Raw genomic sequence first — 6000 nt, 5'->3', positions numbered from 1 at the left:
AAAGATAACAATGTTAGCTTTTTCTGCAGCTATAGGGCATATATGGTATCACTCTTGGCTGGAAGCAGTGCTTAAACAATGGAAAAAACACAAACTTTGTCCAAAAACCTCTCATGTTCAGCTGTTTTTTTGTAAAAAGATAACAATGTTAGCCTTTTCTGCAGCTATAGGACATATATGGTCTCACTCTTGGCTGGAAGCAGTGCTTAAACAATGGAAAAAACACAAACTTTGTCCAAAAACCTCTCATGTTAACTGTTTTCCACTTTTTCTTTGGTCATTTTAGCCTTTTTGGCCAGGGTGAAGGGAGTATCTGCCATCAAACAAGAAGACAGCCGCATGTAACTACGACGGTGTTTGCTAGTTCACCTTACATGCATTAATGTAATAATGTGGTTAGCGTACTCAATGTTAATTACACGCGAACAACATGAAGCTACTCACGCAGAGGAGAACGGCTGCTGCTGCCATCATCATCCGTCATCATTTCTGCTAAGCTGACAGGGCTAGGGGCCAGGACTCTCCTCTTTGGATTTTTGAGGGATGTTGCTAACTCCAGGTCCGATAACAGGCACCACACCCACAGTAGATGTGCTCGATGTGAGGTCTCGCAGCAAGCTATCAAACACGGCGCATTTCTCGGCTTTAAAAAACCCCGCTATGCATCGCCAGGTGTTTCATCAGATTTGAGGTGTTACCTCCTTTGACAGTATCACAGCTTAAAGCACTTGTTGCAGGCTGCTGAGTTTGCATCTTTTGCTGTGAAGTACAGCCAGACTTTTGACCGCTTCGCCTTGGGCATTTTTAATCTGTAGCTCTGCTCTAAAAGAACGTACGTACCTGGGCCCGCCTACTATCCTCGGAAACGTAAAATGATTGGCTAGAATTGGCTCAGGAAAAAAAAAGCACCGAAATAAAGCACCAAAATGTGCGCTGCTTTTCGGTCTGGTTACTACCATTTATGTCAGAATCACCGGTACCCATCCCTACCCGAGATAAGGATCCATTGGTTTGGTGGCAAGAGCATGAACAAACCTTCCCATCCCTAAGCAGACTTGCAGTGAGATACCTAGGAATTGTTGCTTCTTCTGTACCTGCAGAGAGAATCTTTTCAAAAGCAGGAGAGTTTGTGAGCAAAAAACGGAGCAGACTTAAAGGGAAAACTGTAAATATGCTGTTGTTCCTAAACAAAAACCTGTGAATAAGGGAAAGTGTTACTGTCAAATGTTTTTGTTGAAATGTCAAGGCAAGATAAACGTTAAATGACATGTTAAATTGTGTTGAATGTTTTTATTGACATGTCCAGACAAGATAAACGTTAAATGACATGTTAAATTATGTTGAATGTTTTTATTGACATGTCCAGACAAGATAAACGTTAAATGACATGTTAAATTACGTGTTCAAATAGCACACAACTTCAGGTTTTTTTATTTGTATATAGTAATTCTGCATTATTAAACAGTAAAAAAAATCAATTTGAAAATCAATTTCTGTAATCAATTTGAAGCTAAAATTTGAAATACAATTTAACATTAAGTTTTTGTACAAAGTATCGGTATCGGATCAGTATCGCCACCCTGAATTTTACTTGGTATCGGATCGGAAAGGAAATCACTGGTATCGCACATCACTAAGCCTTAGCGTTGTTCTCCTTCTCTATATCAACTCAAGTTCACAAGCACTAAAAAATCTCATAGTGCCACCTACTGACATTCTTTGGGAACAGCAATTCATTTTCATGAGGCAAATTTTAGGTGGGTTACATAAATATATGCAATTTAGAAATTATCGCCTGATATAAATAATGTAATGTCCGCTTTTTAAATTCTTCTTTTCTTTAGAGTGTCCTCAAATATGTGACTGCCAGTGAGTGTGACCAGGAGGCTTGTGTTGATTTGAAACAGAATAACCCAATAAAAAAAATGTTGTATTAGATGTGGTACATTTTCTCCTACAAATTCGAAATTTTTAAATATATTTTCTAAATGTATTTGTTGGTGATCACTGATGTTAGGAACTTTTTGGGTCAGTTGTAATTATGTATGGTGACAGCTAACTTATACTTTATACTTTTATATTGCAGAAACATTCATACTTTTGTTGTTGAAGTTTAAGTCACATTTGTGTATTAGACACATGGCACCAAATCCTGAAGTGACAGGAGGATTGTGAGAAATACATGAACCCGTTTTGGTCACTGATACATACCACAATAATGTCAAAAAACACATAGACACACAAACTGTCAGGATCCTGGGTCTCCCGACCCAGTGTTTTCTTGTGTCTCTGTGATTTGGTATTATGTTTTATGTATAAAGTTCACTTTGTTAGTCTTTAGTTTACATCTGAGAGTTTAGTTATGCTGTTTTGAGTTTCTTGTGTTTCTTAGTTTCCTGGTTATTTAGTAGTTCCCTCCTCTCCAGTATGTGTCTCTGTGTATTTCCTGTTTTACTTTGAAGGTCTGCTTCTCATGTTAGTGTATTCTGTTTTGCTTCCTTGTCTCATCGTGCCCAATCAGTTCCACCTGTGTTGCCACCTGTTCCTTTTTCCCTCATGTTCCTGTCTATGTATTTATAGTGGCCGTTTATCAATGCCCAAGTACGCGAGTACGTACTCGCGTGCTCGGTGAGTACGTACTCGCCGAGAACGCACGGGAGTACGTACCCGCCGAGAACGCGAGCATTGACTCGTGGGCTGTTTCTCAATTCTCAAGTAGGCGAGCACGGACCTGTGATATGTACAGTCGGAACACCTGCGTACGTGATGATGTCACAGGTCCGGAGTTTTTACTGCCGTCCCCTCTTAATTTAACTGTGAGTAACATGTTATGAAGCTTAACTTTAATCACAGCCAAACCGGTTTACTCAGGAACAAATAAAACACTGAAATAAACCAAACATTAACATTTAGAAGTGATCTAAGTGACTTATATATCACTTTTAACCTCAGTAGTGAAATCTCTATTAATAAAAATAGTGTACATGTACATACGTGTACATACCTTAATAAAAACAAGCAGGTGAGATGTTAGAACGCTTTTATTTCTATTCTAGTGGACACTCAATACTATAGACAGCTGCTGGAGTTTCTTTAACCTGAGTTGTGAGAAGTCCGCGAGCGGGGGGGGGCGATGTGCCGGGAGTCCGCTGTAGAGTTTTGGACGAAATGCATTCTGGGATATATAGCTGTCCCAAGTCTACACCGATGCATGCTCGATAAAACGGGCGGATCGAGAACACATCCGGGACTTTTTCGCGTTCTCGGTGTGATGCGTACTTCGAATTGGAACAGTACTTGGTCTCCGACTGATGACGTATCACGAGTACACGAGAACGCAAGTACGCACAAGTACGCATATTGATAAACGCCCAGTGTGTGTCATCTCGTCCTCGTTGCTGGATCGTCTGTTTAACTCCCTGTGAATTCTCCCTGCGCTGTTCTCTCTGCTCGTTGTCTCCACTCATATTTTCCCTCGCGTTCAGGTTTGTTGTTTAGGCTTTAGTTTTCCCAGTATAGCTTATTTCAAAGTTCTGTTTCTCGCCCTCTCCTTTTGTTTGTTATCACTCAGTCTCAATAAAGCCCTCCCACTTCACTGCAATATCCGCATCTTGGGTCCTTTGTTAAATTCTACACGACCCACCCCCGCAAGTCGTGACACAAACACACACACACACACACACACACACACACACAGGTATAGGGAAAGGAAGAAACCAAAAAAGGAAAAGATTGACTGCATTTTAACTTAAAATCTCTCATAATTCTCAGATTAAGATATGATTGTTGGGTTTTGCTCTGTATTATTGTACGATCTACTGTACAATATAAAGTGCCTTGAGGCGACTGCTGTTGTGATTTGGCGCTATATAAATAAAATTGAATTGAATTAATTCAAACTCTCACTGTCTACACGTTAACGAGCTAACCGCACTAACACGTCGACGCCATGCAGCCCCATGCACGGGGCGATTAGCGATAACTCGCTAACAGAGATTTGCCGCGTTAATGCGGTTATGGCGTTAACGTAATTTTAACGAGATTAACACTGACAGCACTAATAGTATATGTCATTTTCCTGTTGAAATATGTATATGTAAAATGAATGAAAACAGACTATTTGAGTTAATTTAGTGTGAGCAACGAAAAATGTCATGATACTATAGGCAATAATTATGGCAACATCATGTTGCTATTGTTGTTTTTCAGTTATTGTTTTCCGCTCCAAACATCTTTACCTCAAGTAATTGCTAAAGTAAGTGCTAAAGTTAGACCTTTCTTAGATGGCTCATTCACTGCCTCTTTGGGAGATACATAGCTCTGTGTACAAGCAGGGAAAACCAGCTTAGGGAATAAAGATTCAACAGTCAGTCACACCTTTAATTAGGGACTCTGTTGTGGTGTTTCATTTACACAGTAGGCACAAAAAAAAAAGAAAACAACAAGATATAATAATTATGTTCATATTTATTGTCACAATATTCACAGTTGATAAACAAGGTCTTCTATAAGGGCAATACAGAAAGAAGTATGATCATATGTGTAAAAGTGATGCTCAGTTTTAACAGCCATTGAATTTTATGATAGCAGGTATTTCCTTAGCCTCTTGGCTCATATTTTATAGTAACTGGATAATTACATGAATAAGCTGATAAAGGGTGTACTGATAAAATCTGCATATACTTGAGTCTCAACATCAGGGGTCTCAAACTCGCAGCCTGGGGACTACTTGCTGCCCATGTCACCCCTACTTGAGGCCCATATATTGACGTGAGGAAATATAATGCAATTTGGGCCTTGAAGTTACTACTTTGGTTAGGGAGGATTTGTTTGTGTCAGGGCTCTGTGTGCAAGCGGATGGAGAGGAGGATCCAAATGCAAGACTCGGACACTGAATACAACTCAAAACCTCAGCTTTATTGCTGGTACGAAAACAAAACATGAAGTGAACACTGAATACGGAGAACAGAAACACAGGCATAATCTGATGGTACGACATGACACCAAACACGGGAAAACACAGGGCTTATATACACAGGGTAGTAATCAGGGAATGGGCAACAGGAGGGAGACACAGCTGGGAGAGATCAGGGCTAACGAGACAGGGGGAGCAAAGCTGCACATACTAACATAAGACAAAGACTTTCACAATAAAACAGGAAACAAGAAACCACTAAACAAAGATGCAGACACGACACTGAGAGAGAGACTAGACACTGAACAGAAACTGCAATACACATGAGAACCCAAAACCTAAGAACTGATCCCTCACCAAGAATAACTGAAACAGATCTATAATGACAATAATAATAATAAACAAAGCACCAGAACATCAGAAAATAATCCATAATGCAAAAATAAACCAAAACATAACAACTCAAAATACTGGGTCAAACTGACCCAGAACCGTGACAGTTTGTTGTTGAGTGCAATGTTAAAATAAATTCTTTAATATGGAGGCAAAATGAGCAGACAAACATGTTGAGGGATTGGCTGGGTTAGTTCAGTGAAAGAGTTATTTGTGAAGAAAACAATTTTCACTAGCAGTCAAAAACTAATGTGTACACTTATGTCTGCATTTCTATTTTGTTAAATACAAATGAAATTATAGCAGAAGTGCTACTGCACATCTGGCCAGAAAGCGAATACCAATTTGTTTATTTGGTAGTTCAATGAACTACCTTAAGTTAGTTAAGAGTGAGAAAAAAAATTGCATTCATGTTGGCAGTTTTGTCTTGTTATACAATATTTGAAATTTAAAAAAACAAAACAAAACCCATTACATTTTCTGAAATATTTGTGGGTGTTTTATTGTTTTTTGTTGATTTTTTTGTACTCTTAAATGAGATGACAGTGCCAGCAGTGACCCACAGCTCATTTAAGTTTGAGACCCCTGCTCTACATAGTGACAATTGACTTAAATTGTAATGAACAACACAGAGAAGATTGTGTGTGCTGATAGTTACTCTTATTGATATTATTCATAATACATATAACTGT

The sequence above is a fragment of the Oreochromis niloticus genome, linkage group LG15 (assembly GCF_001858045.2).
Source record: "Oreochromis niloticus isolate F11D_XX linkage group LG15, O_niloticus_UMD_NMBU, whole genome shotgun sequence".
Lineage (NCBI taxonomy): Eukaryota > Metazoa > Chordata > Actinopteri > Cichliformes > Cichlidae > Oreochromis > Oreochromis niloticus.
Note: the sequence above shows the minus strand (reverse complement) of the source record.